The following is a 16,224-nucleotide window of genomic DNA, read 5'->3' as shown; positions in this document are numbered from 1 at the left end:
TAAGAATTGGGAGACTAGTAGGAGGTTAGCTTATTTCTTGTGGCCATCTGTGGACTCCTGTGATGTGCTGTGAACAGTGCATTACTTTCATACCAACACTGATATACGTTCCATTCAATGGCTGGCACTGAAATGAATTTCAAAATGTAAGTGTCTGTCTTATAAAATATATAATCTTAAATGCACAGCAATAGCTATGACTTCTGCTTTCTTATTGTAATAAAACCTAATTTTTCAAACTTTCAGAGAATGACCATTAACTCTAAACATAATGGAAAAAAAGAAATGAAAACTATAAGATTGTTTTATTTCTTAGTATCAAATGGCAATGATGTTAACAATGTTTATTATAACGATGTGTTTGTGAAATATGCATTTCCAGAGACTGTATTTTTTATGGTTATAGATAATGTAATCCAAATAATTAAGCTCTCAGTAAATGCATAATGACCTAGAAAATAGCTTCAGAAGATTTTGAAGATAATTTTAATATTTGAGCAATTTTGAAGAAAATTTTAATCAGAAGAGTGCTGAAAGCTTTCGGATAATTACTTTTAGAAAATATCCCTTTTCTAAGACTAAATAATTCCTACTGGTATTTCCTGAAACTTTACCCTTTTCTAAATATTTTGTTATATGTTCAGTTCTCCTATATTAGAAACTCTTAGGTAATACTCATGATTAAAATAATAATAATAATAAGAAGAAGAAGAAGTAGAAGAAGAAGAAGAAGAAAATTACTATAAAATGCTAGTCTTTTCTTTGTATTACTTTGGAAGAAATTTCTAAGGCATTTGGATTTATAAAGCCATAGCAATATTTACTTTGTACATTGTTCTTCCAAAGAAAACTGACAAAGAAAATCCATCTTTGATCTCAGCAGGGAGCCAGCTGATCATTCATAGTGATTAGGAGGTTGTCCTCAGATTTTGATAGGCAGCAGAAGGATGCCCAGAGAGAGGGGCATGGGAAGAGATTCAGGCACATGAACTGGCCTCACCCACCACAGTGAACACACTTGTATAAATTTTGTATTTTCACAAACCCTTGTTCTTTGCATAACCTATTGTTACATTTTTTGTGTTCAGTAGCTGTCAAATTGGATGATTGGTTCTACTAACTTTTCTGCAATAGTATCCCCAACTCCCTCTTTTTTTTTTTTAAGATTTTTCTTTTATTTATTTGACAGAGAAATAGAGCCAGAAAGCGCAAGTAGGGGGAATAGCGGAGGGAGAAGGAGAAGCAGGCTCTCTGCTGAGCAGGGAGCCCAATGCAGTACTAGATTTCAGGACCCTGGGACCATGATCTAAGCTGAAGGCAGTCGGTTAACCAACTGAGCCACCCACGCACCAACCCCTTGTTTTTTAAATTAATTAATTAATTAATTAAGTTTTTGTGACTTTATCGTTATTATTCAGTGATCTGGTTTTAGTACAGATGGAAAGGGAAAGACAAATACAACTATCTGGTACTTTTGAAGCGAATAAATGTATATCCCTACTTGATGTAATGACACTTTAAACCTGAAGAGTATAGGCACTCAGATATAGGCTCAAAATTTTCCCTGCCGTCAAGGAAAGCAGTTACAAGCACACAGAAATTTTGCGCAAAAATAAATTGTTAATAAAATTCACACCTGCATTTTTTTTCTTTTCAAAAATTAAGTTATAATGACCACAAACGAACTCAAAATTATAGAAAGATATTTTTCTTACATGCACATTAATAGATACTGCATCTTGTTAATTGCTTTATCATGTGCAATCAAAGTAACCACACCACTTATTTCACCTGAGTGACAACAGTTCAGCGCTGCTGATTGTACAATATCTAAAAATTGTTAAATTTTTTTTTTCCCTGTGGTTAAGCTGTTTAAGAATCCTCTGGTCAGGGGCGCCTGGGTGGTTCAGTGGATTAAGCCTCTGCCTTTGGTTCAGGTCATGATCTCAGGGTCCTGGGATTGAGTCCTGCATCGGGCTCTCTGCTCGGCAGGGAGCCTGCTTCCTCCTCTCTCTCTCTCTGCCTGCCTGTCTGCCTACTTGTGATCTCTCTCTCTCAAATAAATAAATAAAATATTTAAAAAAAAAAAGAACCCTCTGATCAATGATACTTTAATAAGGGTAGAGGTGGAAATTCAAAAAAGCGTATCTTTTATTGAGGAAAAAATTATTTTAATTTTTGAGTGGATCTTATGTACGCTTTCCAAATTTAAAAGAATAACAGTAAATATATAGATATAGATATGTATACACACATACATATATCTAAACATAAAAAATATATTACTAGAAAATATTTATCTAGCATGCATATTAGTATTATATATGTGTGTGTATATATATATGTGTATATATATATATATATATATAGGGAGAGAGAGAGAGAGAGAGAGAGAATATGTGTGTGCGTGTAGTGGAGAGAGAGAGAGTTGGCAAAGGTTTTGTTTGTTTACTTGTGTGTGATTAAGAGAGTAAGGAAAGGGTCAAGGGGTTGAAATGATAAATGATAATGGAGGCTTAATATAATTATTTGGAATCTTAAATTTTTTTAAAGATTTTATTTATTTGAGAAAGACAGAGAGAGATACAGAAAGAAGACCCATGAATGGGGAGGAGGGGCAGAGGGAGAGGAAGAAGCAGGCTCCCCGCTGAGCAGGGAGCCTGATGACTGGGGGGCTTGATCCCAGAACCCTGGGATCATGGCCTGAGTCAATGGCAGACAGTTAACTGATTGAGCCACAAAGGTGCCCCAAATTTTGTTTTTATTAATTATTAGGTTTCAAATGAAAATTTAGAAATACTCACACAGCCCATCAAATTTCCACTTGATGATCTAACAACCCAGCCCCACTCCAGCAAAACATAACAGGCTACATTTTTACCACTATAGTTCTTTGAAGTATTCAATGAGAAGAATAATTTGTTAATCTGCTTTATAGTGTCTTATTTTGTTAAAAACTATAAGTAATTCTGCCAATTTACTCCTGTTAAGAATTTTTTTTTTCTTGTAGGATTTCAGTCAGTTGAATTTTCAAAACAATGAAAAATCTGTACCAGTCCTCTTTCCTTTTAACCAAATCTAATATGCCTGAACACATTAATACCCTCTATTTCCTCCAAAAATAACTGGCAGACATTGATGTCTCTCCTTTTTAAGTAACTGCCAAACAGTACACTAAAACGCTCTGGGGAATTTAGTAAGCCATTTGTAATGATGTCAATAGGTTTAAATATCACACTAACAATGAATCACTCTTCCATTAACAAAATTATTTCTAAAACTGCCGTCATCATTATTTCAATAAATGTACATTTGTTATATCATTACAGAAGTAGGCTTTTTAATTTTTTTACAAATGTTAATATGAAATGTGATTTTTTTCCTATAAACATTGTCCATATAAACTGAGAAAATATTACTAACAATAAATGTAATTGATGCTAAATAATCTATCAGAGCATTTGAAAACTATTTACAAGCTTGACATTTTTTTCCCCCTCTTAGTGTAGGAAGGAGAAAGCAAGTTTATAATTAAGTTATAGTTATTTTAAAGAACTTTTCTATATTTTTTCACCTTTTTTTTTTTTTTTTTAAGTAGGCTCTGGGCCCAATGTGGAACCCAGTGCGGGGCTTAAACTCATGACCCTGAAATCAAGACCTGAGCTGAAATCAAGAGCTGGACGCTGAACCAACTGGGCCACCCAGTCACCCCAGTACATTTTTTCACTTTTGATCAATAATATATGTAAATTTATATGTCATAATTCATCATGCTGGTATTTAAAATATGTATATATTTATATAAATATATTTGAGAGCTGTAATTCACACAAATGTACCTAATATATTAAATTAACCACATAATTAAAGTGGCTTCTTTTAAGATAGACTATTTATTCATATATATCCGGAAGATAAAGTCTATAATTACATGAAATTATTAGGTTTTCATCAAGTCAGGTTATTAGAATTACTGTCAAACAAAAGTTTGGTAGGGTGAGCACTGATTAGACACAGGGATAGATTCTTTTTGAAAACATAGTTGTTTCTACTGATGCTAGAAAACAAAGAATACATAGGTCTCAGAAAGCAATAAACAGAACAAATCCCGCCCTCCGACACCGCCCATCCCCACCTTTGTCCTCAAGAGTAAGTTTAAGCTCACACTAAGAGAGACGGGGAAACATCCAAGTAGCGAAAATGCTGAGACAGAATATGCAAACAAACTTGTACCAGATCAAATATAATGTTTACTGGACTTCATTCTTATATCAAGGTAGTTTCAGTCATTCACATAAGTTTTTTATGAAGACATCACACATGAATTGTTTATATTTAAGAACTACAAAGCACCCCAAAGTCACAGTCTGACACAAACTTAGATAGGACATAACAGGTACTTGACTGAATACTGAAAACATGACTCATCTAAAATGTTCTGTGATATAACAAAGGACTGATGTTTTAAATGGCAAAAAAAAAAGTAAGAAATATAATGAATCTAAATAAAATAAAATAAAAAATATAAAAATATATAAACATGTAAAAAATATATATATATAAAAATAAGATATAAGGAATCTAAAATAAAAATAAGAAAGGGGTGCATACTATTTAAAATGTGTAATTATGAAAGCAGATGAGAGTCAGTATCTCTGTCCTGCATGTTCCCTCACTTATAAAATTAAAAAAATTGCAACAATCATTTCATCATAGGGATGTTCAGAAATTAAATTGATCTCTACATACGAAGTATTTAGTCCAGTGACAGAATGTGGTAGGAGCTATACTTTGTATTGTCCTTATTATCATTATCTTTGATACTCAATCTGTTTCCTGGGTCAGCATTTAAAGGACCAATAGAACCAGAGGTTGCGAAATGAAGGCAGAGCCTTGCTTCCACGTGAAACAAGCCCTCTGATTAGTTTCCACTTGTGTGACCTCACCAGTATCTAAACCTCCAAGATATAAGAAAGCCCACCCCTTATGAAGGATTATAAAATAGGATGCCCCTGAGAGACGCCAGAAGAATGCTTCTCTGAACAGCTAAGATACAGAAATGTAAATTACTGCATCAGTTGTTGTAAGCAATGGCATAAAATCCCATAGACCTTCACTTTTAGTAGGATGAGTCACTGGTACTATTAATCTACTAAGAGAATTGTTAGCATTATAGACATATGGTATTCATTTCCTTAAAAAAAAGCAGATAGTTAAAGATTTTATTCAGAATTCTGCTAAGACAAGCTGTCACAGAATACTTGGTGATGTTGTGAAGGTCCTATCTGCATGCACATTCACAGATATTAGGAATCCTTCTGCATTTTATGATGCACGTTGCATTTTTAGTGTGACATCTGTGTTGTCTTGAGTGTATTTGAGCTTAAACCCTTGAGTCAATATATTTATAGATATGTTGCCCTGATTTGGATTTATTGATCATTTGATTTCACATAAATGTTGAATCTTTAAATATTTGATTAAATTGTTGCCAGTGTGATTTGATTTTCCAAAGGAAAATGCATGGACTTAATTTTGATTATGGTCTGCTTAAATTTATAGGAAAAAATCAGAAATAAAGAATACTGGTACATTTCCAGTTGTGATAGTCATAATTAAAGATCTATTGATGCTTTTTCAATAATAGTAGGATTTGACAGAATAATTACAATTATTTATAATTACATAAAATTCCAAAACAATGCTAGGAAAATAATCTTTTTGAAGTTCACATATCCAATAATTCTAATTATTCAGCTCTGTAAACCTCCAAAATATCTTTGAAAAAGCACTGCAATTACATTTCCAGCTGTGGAGGATTTTGCAGGTTTATTTGCTTTTCTTTCTGTATTAATTTTTTTGTTTGCTTTTTAATTTTTATTTTGGAAATAATTATATACTCAAAGGAAGTTGTAAAGATAATAAAACTAAGACTCTTACTTTTTACCCAGTTTCCCCACTAGTTCCATTTTACATAATTATAATACAATATCAAAACAAAAATTTCACATTGAGACAATGTATATGTATAATTCCATGTCATTTTGTCACATATATAGATTTGTGTAACCAACAGCATGAATCTAGATACAAGACTATTCTATGCCACAATAATCTCCCTCATGATACTTTTTTATAATCAAACCAGCAACTGGTTGATCATTCCTAACAGCTGTAACGACCTGATGTATTTTTCATCTCTATAGTTTTGTCATTTCAAGAATGTTATATAAATGGAATCAACTTTGTACAACTAGGTTTTTCTACTCAAAGTAATACCTTTGAGATTCATCCAAGTTTTTGTATGTATTGATAAGTAATCCCTTGTTATTTGTTGATAGTATTTCATGGTATGGGTGTACAACAGTTATTTTATTTTATTGTCTCTTTCTTTATTAACTTTTAAAAGATTTTATTTCTTTATTTTGAGACACAGAAAGCACTTGAGCAGGGGGAAGGGCAGAGGCAGAGGGAGAGAGAGACTCTCAGGCTGACTCCATGCTGAGTGTGGAGCCCAATGTGGGGCCCCATCTCACCACCCCGAGATCATGACCTGAGCCAAAGTCAAGAGTCGGTCACTTAACCTACTGAGCTTCCCAGGTGCTCCTGGATATACAACAGTTACTTTAAACTTTTCATCTACTGAGAGACATTTTGGTGTTTCCACTTTTTGGCTATTGCAAATAAAACTGCTATGAACAATTATGTACAAGTATCTGTGTGGATGTATGTTTTCATTCCTCAGAGATAAACATGCAGGAGGCCAATTACGGTGTCATATGGCAAGTGCACGCTTAGCTTTTAAGAAATTGTCAAAATGTTTTCTAGAGTGGCTATACCATTCTACATGCATCCCACCAGCGATGCACAAGATCTCATTTATTTGTATCTCAGTGCCATTCAATATCGTCCTGTTTCATTTTATTTGAAGTGTTTGCTGTTCTAATAGGTTTATAGTGATGTCTCAACATTGCCTTAATTTGCATTTCTTTGATGACTAATGATGTTGAAAATCTTATCGTGTGTTTATTAGCCATGCATATCTACTTTTCAGTGGAATATTCCTTCATGTTGCTGTTTGCCACATCTACTGTGAGAATGAAGAACTTTCTCAGCAATCAGACTGTCAACATTCCAGAAAATGTCAACGTCACTCTGAAAGGATACGCTGTGATCATGAAGGGGCCCACAGGAATCCTTCAAAGGGAGTTTGATCATATCAATACAGAGCTCAGTCTCCTTGGAAAGAAAAGAAGAGGATCCGAGTTCACAAATGGTGGGGAACTAGGAAAGAACTGAGTACTGTTCGCACTATCTGTAGTCATGTACAGAACACGATCCAAGGCATTGTATGGGGCTTCTGTTACAAGATGAGGTCTGTGTATGCTCACTTCCCGGGACATCAATGTTGTTATTCAGGAGAATGGTTCTCTTGTTGAAATCCAAAATTTCTTGGGTCAAAAGTACATCTGCAGGGTTTGGATGAGGACAGGTGTTGCTTATTCAGTATCTCCAGCCCAGAATGATGATGAGTTACTTCTTCAAGGAAATGACATTGAACTTGAATCAAACTCAGCTGCCTTGATTCAGCAAGCCACAACAATTAAAAACAAGGATATCAGAAAGTTTTTGGATGGTATCTATATTTCTGAAAAAGGAACAGTTCAGAAGGCTGATGAATAAGATCTAAATTTTTCAGCTACAGAAATAGCAAGTTGCTGGATGATTATTCAGACTTTTTGTAAATATTTTAAAGATGCAATAAAAACTCTATTGATTTGGGTTTTTTCTTAAGCCAATAATCCTTTCCAACTATTTGGCAGGTAAACTATTCAGAAGTAAATTGTAGTGTGCTAAGAAGAGTAACAGAAGGAATAGTATAGGGTTTTTTTGTTGTTGTTATTTTTGGTTTTTGGTATAATTTCATAGGAGAAAAAAATAAATATTCTTTCATGGCTTTTGCCCATTTTTTATTTGGACTTGTTTGATTTTTGTATTGTTTAATTCTGAGAGTTCTTTATGAGATATAGATAGATATACATAACTATATCTATCTATATCTATCAGTCCTATATATAGTACATGATTATTATATATATCATATACGTGATTCTTTTTGTTGCCTATGTGGTTCACAACTGATTTCTCCCAGTCTGTATGAGTCTTTTCATCCTCATTCACTGGGTTTTCTAGACAGTTAAATTTTTATTTTGATGAAGTCCTATTTACCAATTGTTATTTTAATTGATTGTGCTTTCAGTGTTATCTGTAAAAACTCTTTTTTTTAAAGATTTTATGTATGTATTTGAGAGAGAGAAAGAAAGAAAGAGAGAGAAGATGGAGCAGAGTGAGAGGGAGAAGCAGACTCCTTGCTGAGCAGGGAACCCTACATGGGGCTCCAACCACGACCTTGAGAGCATGACCTGAGCGGAAGGCAGACGCTTAACCGACTGAGCCACCAAGGCACTCCATATGTAAAAACTCTTCCCCAAGTCCTAGATCCTCAGATTTTCTACTATTTTACCTTCTAGAATTTTGTACTGACTTTGCCTGGTTTTGAAATTGGGTAACATTTGATTTACAAATTTAGTAAGGAAAAAGGTTTTGTTTTTGTTTTTTCTGTTTTCTAGAAGAAATAATATAGAATTGATTTTTAATTCCTTTTAAATTATTTTGTAGAATTCGGAGTCCCTGGGTGGCTCATTTAAGCATCTGACTTGATTTTGGCTCAGGTCATGATCTCAGGGTTCTGAAATCAAGCCTTGAATGGGCCTCCTTGCTAGATGTGGAACCTGCTTAAGATTCTGTCTCTCCCTCTCCCTCTGCCCCTCCTCATCTCTCTCTCTCCCTCTCTTAGAAAGAAGAGAAAAGGAAAGGAAAGGAAAAGAAAGGAAAGGAAAGGAAAGGAAAGGAAAGAGGAGAGTTGGGGCGCCTGGGTGGCTCAGTAGGTTGGGTGACTGCCTTTGGCTTGGGTCATGATCCCAGAGTCCCGGGATAGAGCCCCACATCCGGCTCCTTGCTCAGAGGGGAACCTGTTTCTCCCTTTTCCTCTGCCTGCTACTCTGCCTGCTTGTGCGCGTGTGCGCTCGCTCTCTCTCTCTCTCTCTCTCTCTCTGTCAAATAAATAAATAAATAAATAAAAGGGGAAAAAAAAAGAGAAAAGGAAAGGAAAGAAAAAAGAAAAAGAAAAAGATTTGATAGAATTCTCTAGTGAATCACCAGAGACATATTTCTTTACAGGGAGTTTTTAAAATTACAGTTTCAATGTCTTAATAGAATAGATAGAATAGATAGAATAGATACAGGGCCATAAAGTTATCTGTTTCATGTTGGATGAGTTGTGTTAGTTTGCATTTTTCAAGAAAGTGGTCCATTTCATCTAAATTATTCAATTCAGATATGCAGAGATACTATTACTCCCTTTATATCCTTTTGATGTCTATCTTTCCTGTAGTGTCTTTGTCATTGTGTTTTTCCTCCCCAGCCACCCCCCCTTTTTTTTTTCTTTTTTTCTGTTCAGACTTCCTAAAGCCTTATCACTTTTGTTGATCTTTTCAAAGAGCTTTTTTTTGGTGTGTGTTTGTGTGTATGTGTGTCTGTTAATAGTCTTTATTTATTTATAGGGATTTTCACGGACTATATTGCAATGCTATCCTAGCAACGACATTTTGTGGGACTGGGTGAATACCTCTAATGCCATCAATAATTATTATCCCAACCAGATGTATTATACCATATTCTATATCATAATAATGAAAGTCTGTATTTTTCTTAATTACTCTGTCACATTTTTAAGTCACAGTAAAAATAAAATATTATATCAATAAATGGGACTTTTTCACACAGCAGAAAACATGATTTTTAAAAAACAATTTGCATACAACTCTCAGTATATTTAACTAATGTTTTGATTTATAAAATTATACATTTCTTTCAGCTATTTGATGTCCCTTTTTGTAAAGCTCTCAAGTATTTCTGATGAACAGTAATTCTACTAGTGTCTACCTAATGTCCTTTTAAATAAATGTTAAGGGTATAATATTGTGCAGAATACAATTTTTAAAATTACTATTAATAATCATAGTGATTACAATAATTTTAAACTTAGTTACACAGAATTGCAACTGAAGACTAGATTTAAGTGAGAAAAATATTCATGTTTTAAAATTAACCTGTTTCATTTTCTGTGACAGTAAAATATGGATCTTTGAAAAATATGTATTAATTAATATATTCATGTATTCTCTGTACTATTTGTTTGAAAAAAAATCTTAACCCATTTAATTCCTTTTTTAGAAAACAAATTAAGTACAGGCTGGCAACTTTATGTGCTGTTTTGCTCTTATGTGAATTCAAACCATTGAGTCATAAACTCCTGAAAAACTGTGCCTGTAATAGAATGCTGCCAGCAAGATCTGCTATAATTAAGCTTTAAATAATAACAATGATAAAGTAAAATAATAGGTTGCATGTGCATCTTGAGTTTAAAAGAATCCTTAACTTTCAGTACTAGATAATGAACATTTCTATTATTCTCAATGAGTTGCGTTAGTAGGAAATCTTGCAATATCACATTTTAAAACGTTTAGATTTTTGTCTATGTGTTGAAAGCTTTAAGTTTCACAATAAATAATTACATATATAGCTAGTAAGTCATAATATTATTGGGTTGTAATTGTCATTAATGTTGTTCCTTAAAAAAAAAATCAAAACCCAAAAGCTGGTTTGTTTTCTTTATGAAGCAGACATTTCATTGTCAAATTTCTGCGACAATTTAAAATGCCAGTACATTTTAAGTTTCAAACCACAAAGTGGAGTAGGAAGATAAAGCTGTTAGTTAATTCAATCAAAACTTTTCCCATTGAGATCTGTTTAAGATTCTATTTTTTTTTTCATTTTAATTGAGTGTGAGAAATTTTCCAGAGCTATTTGCATTCTAATAGATTTCTGGATTAATGCTTAGTTTTCTGCTTAGTTTGTATTTGGAGAAAAAACTTGGGGATTATAAGTAAGGCCACTAACTAAAATCTAGGACCAGCTGTGACTACTTACAAGGACACCTGCCAGGAAGCACAGATTCACATTAACTGGTGAGACTGGCTTTTAGGGGGTTTGCCCAAAGGAAGTGAGGAGATGTTCTGGTGTTACAGATCCTCCAAATCATATTAATTCTATTATAAATCACTGGCATTAGGATTAATACATAAGAAAACACAAGAAAATACAATTTAAAAAAGATAAATAAGGGGGCGCCTGGATGGTTCAGTGGGTTAAAGCCTCTGCCTTCGGCTCAGGTCGTGCTCCCAGGGTCCTGGGATCAAGCCCCACATAGGGCTCTCCACTCAGTGGGGAGCCTGCTTCCCCCCCCACCCCCCGCCTGCCTCTCTGCCTACTTGTGATCTCTGTCTGTCAAATAAATTATTAAATCTGTAAAAATAAATAAATAAATCTGTAAAAATAAATAAATAAATAAATAAATAAATAAGATCCATATTCGGTATTACTCTTCACAAATTAAATCATTTAGCAAACTTGTTAAATACAATATCTACATAGAAACATAAGGTTTTTAAAATTTTTTATATAGTAGCAATGCTACTAGAAATTAAAATAAAATAAATTAAATTAAATAAATTAAAATAATTAAAATAAAAATGACCATTGATAATAGCATCAATGTATAAAATCATTAGGGCTAATTCTGACAAAATGTTTTCAAATTTTATGGGCTAAAATCAAAAGATTGATGAAGACCTCAATGAACAGAGGAGTGTACGGGATCATAAACTGAGGAGACTCACTGTTCTTAAGATGTCAGGTTTCCACAAATCATTCTATCAAAGAAAGCAATTCCACTTACTGTATGATCCCTTCATACCTATTGAGCTTCATATCCATTTCTGCTACGTACTTGCATTTTAGCCACAATGATTTTCTTTCAGTCCCACAAAATCGCCATGGTTCTTACACTGGGTTTTTTTCACTTCTGCATGCCACTTCCTTGCCTGTTAACTCATAATCCTTCAGATCTCTAATAAAATATAATTTCTTCATCATAGATTTGTTATTCCCCCATGCTAGCCATACATTCTCTTACAGACTCTCATGAAATTCTGCATATTTTCTTTATTGTACTTCTAATTCTTGTTATTTTACATCTAAGTTAATATTCCTCTCTTTCCCTAGAATGTTTTATTAGAAAAAGACTTTGTTTTGACATTTTAGTCTCATATAGTACGTAGTCTAATCCAATATAAGGACGCAAAAAATATTAGCTGAAGTAAGAATTGAGATTACCCTCTCTTGGAGATACACACACATACACGTGCACGCACGTGTGCATGGGCACACATACATAAATACACCTACATGGAATCTGATGTAAAATTTGATCTATATCTGTACCAATGTAACAAATCAAGGTGTCTCATAGAAACTTCTTTTCTACAGTTGCAATGTTATGGGTGAAGGTTTTGTTCTATATCCTTTATGATAACATTTTTACCAAGCTAGATAAAAGTAAATTAGAAAATAACATAGAATAATAATAAATTATTTTCAAATATGTATTAACTATAGAAAAGAAAACACTTCATAGAAAATCTGTCAATGTATTCTTTTGACAGAATTTGTATGTTTTTGCTGGCCTCACTGAGGACACTTAAATGTGTTTGGACACTGGAGTTTGGACTGGAGATAGTGCTCATTCTCCCTGATAAATTGTTTTATGTATCAAGAATAAGAATTCTTTGTGAATCCAAGAAAATTTAGAATCCCTTATAATTGAAGGTTAACTACCTGTTTGTTTTGTTTTCTGATTCAAAAGTCTTTACATCAAAAGTCTTACAATGGCAAAATTCAGAGAGGAGGATAGTTTCCATGGATACAACCCCCAAGTGTTTCTTTTTTTAAAAATTCTTTTCTTTTCTTCCTGTTCCCATGACTTGTTTTCCTCTAATACTATTATTTTTTTCCTTTTCTTTATCAGTTCTATTCTTTATTTCCATCTCTTACACACTTTAATTTCAATATACTTTTCAATATTAAATTCCTGTGAATAAGATTCCAAGCATTTAGCAATATGTAGGGGCTAAAATTCTTACTGTATTTGACTTACATTATCAATAAGTTGTGGTGAGGCTTGTTCTAAGGTTCTAGGTAAAATTTTTTTAAGTCTGTAGAAAACAAATGATATTCTACAAAATTATGTTGATATTTCAGTGACCGACTTTTTCGACTTTACTAACATTTCTTTAAAACACTTATTGAATGTCTCTCACAGTCTATTGATCTATGCTGCTTTTCCTTGCTGATTAATCCAGACAAGCTTTAAAAAGCTCTTTGAAGAAAAATAGACTTGGAGGACAAAATGAGGTTGATTCACAAGTTGATATTGCTAGAGGATGTAAAAACAGTCTTTCAGTTAAGATACTGCTTATGACGATTCAGGGATGATTTGACATATAGTCCTAAACCAATTTTGTTTAAAATAATGGTTATTTCAGCAATGCATGTTTTGATATCTGGAACAAAATGAATACACATATCTTCACATTTTCACATTCATTATATTGGAACTTGCGACTGGATGTTTTTATTGGATTTAATTCTGAAACATTCTAAAATTCTCAGCACAAAAAATAAGAGCAATCATTTCAATTCCCCTCACTTGTTGCATCTGTGCCCAGTAAACTAAACAGCATAATCAATATTTTTTCCCTATTTAAACTGATTTTATTTAACTTACTTATTTTTTTGGGTTATAGTACTTGGCAAAGATTTGTTTGCAAAATAAAAAAAATCAAATATCAATATCGTATGTTGTATTAGGTTCTATTCTACATTCTTTGCATATGTCATTTCATTTAATCATCTTAACAAACACAACAAATATGCACTGATAGTTCTCCATCTGAAAGTTGATAAAACTAAGATAAATAATGTACTGGTAATTGCCCAAAGTCACACAACTTGAAAGTGGCAGATCATAGAATCTACTGAGATTGGATAGTTTTAAGTGCCACACTATAATGCCTCTCCCCAAAATGTTACTATACCTTTGATGTTAAATATCTATTAGGCTAAATGGAAACCCTTCCTTCTAATTAATGATTTCAGTTACACTATTAAGGGAAAAATGATGAATCTGTATTGATATATAAATATTCCCCTGAACCTTACTGATAAGCCAATCCTCCCTTTACTGAATCTGAAAACTTTTTTCCTTCCATGTCTCATCAAACCTAAGATTTTTAAGAATTAAAAATTCTAAAAATTTATTTTTACTGCTACATTTCAATGTTAATGTCCTTTATGGGTATATCTCTTTACCTGACATTCTATACATCAAACTTAAATTTACAGACAGAGCACAAATTTGGAAATTTTAAAACTGAAACAAAACAAATACAAAACACTATTCAAAAACAGTAGGATTCTCTGGAATAGATTCAACTGAGATGCCCCCTAATATAATTCCGTATTCTTCAATTTGGTAAGTAAGACTTTAGTTCTTAACTTTTCTGTCATGGTTATTATATTCTAGTTGGAGTTTTGGTTTACTATAGAGTCAATATTTAAGACAAAATGACAATTGCCATCATAATTCACAGGTCATTTGTAAATTATTTACACTGAATTTAGGTGATGATGAAAGATAACAATATATGAGAACTAGAAGTAAAGATACAGCCACTCATCTAGTCATTCATTAAATTCATTCATTGAATAAGCAAATAAGGTTAGAACTTTTGCCCACTTCCAGTTTGGTTTTTGTTTTCTTATTGTTGACTTATAAGCATTTCGTATATTTTATATATGCATCTTTCATCAGGTAATGTGAAATTCGTCATTTTCTAACTTCTGAATTTTATAGAGATAAATAGTGAGAAAGAAAAGGAGTGAGAGAGGGAGACAGAAGAGAGAACACAAATAATTAAAATACATATCAAAAACACTAAAACAGGGGTACCTGGCTGGCTTAGTTGGTAGACCGTGTGACTCTTAATCTCAGGGTCATGAGCTTCAGCCCCCTGTGGGGTGTAGAGATGACTTAAAAGAAAATACTAAAATAAAAACAGACTTGGGAACCTGGGTGGCTCAGTGGGTTAAAGCCTCTGCTTTCGGCTCAGATCATGATCCCAGAGTCCTGGGATCGAGTCCCACATCGGGCTCTCTGCTCAGCAGGGAGCCTGCTTCCTCCTCTCTCTCTGCCTGCCTCTCTGTCTACTTGTGATCTCTGTCTGTTAAATAAATAAATAAAATCTTTAAAAAAAAAAAAAACCAGATTTTTGAATTAAAATATATATTTTAAAAATAATAAATATAAGAACATATAAACTTGCCTGAATTAGATAAATTAATAAAAATGTGTAAATTGACAAAATGGTATTAAAAGAAATATAGTATTTAAATAGACAAATGTTAAGAAATTGAAGTGAAATTCAGGAATTTCTCCCTATAAAAAACACTTAGCTCATAGATTTCTTTTTATTCAATTCTACTAAACTTCAAGTAGTAGTTAATTTCTACCTTATATATTTTTCTTTCCAGAAAAAAAAAAAAAAAGGAAAGTTACTCAGGAAATTTTATGAGGCAAGGATAATCTTGAATCTAAAACTAGGTATGCAGTATAAAAGAAGAGAATAGCATAATCCAATTTCATGTATAAATTATAAATAAACTTATCAAATATGAATGAAATATTAGTGAATTGGATCCTATTATCTTAAAAATAAAAACAGCACAATCCAATAAGTTTTAGTTATTATTATGGACTGAATTGTGTTCCTTCACAATTCATATGTTGGAGCCCTGAACCTCCATGTGATGATATCTGGAAAAGGGCCTTTAAGGGAGGTAATTAAGATTAAAGGACATCATAAGGGTGAGACCCCAATCCCATAAGATTGCTTTCCTTGTAATAGGAGGAGGAGACATCCTCCTTAGGATACACAGAGGAAAGGCCATGTGAGCACACAGTGAGAAGATGGCTATATCCAAGCCAGGCAGAGAATTCTCAACAGAAATCAAATTTGCTGGCACCTTGGTAATAGACTTTTAGGCCCCAGAACTGTAAGAAAATAAATGTCTGTTGTTTAAGTCACCTAGTCTATATTTTCTCACACAGGCTGAGCTGACTAACGCACCTAGGAATACAGGAATGGTTCAATGTTAGAAAATATACACAAATAAATCACATTAATAGAAAATCGTACAGTATGG

General features: G+C 33.0%; 1 pseudogene across 1 annotated transcript; it reads left to right on the top strand.

The window, feature by feature from the left end:
- Positions 1-7,080: 7,080 nt before the first annotated feature.
- On the top strand, positions 7,081-7,683 carry LOC308352547 (large ribosomal subunit protein uL6-like; annotated as a pseudogene). The gene has a single exon. The product of its transcript is annotated as a large ribosomal subunit protein uL6-like (transcript).
- Positions 7,684-16,224: the final 8,541 nt, after the last annotated feature.

This window comes from Martes martes (assembly GCF_963455335.1).
Source record: "Martes martes genome assembly, chromosome: 11".
Lineage (NCBI taxonomy): Eukaryota > Metazoa > Chordata > Mammalia > Carnivora > Mustelidae > Martes > Martes martes.
Note: the sequence above shows the minus strand (reverse complement) of the source record. Positions and strands in the feature narration are given on the sequence as shown.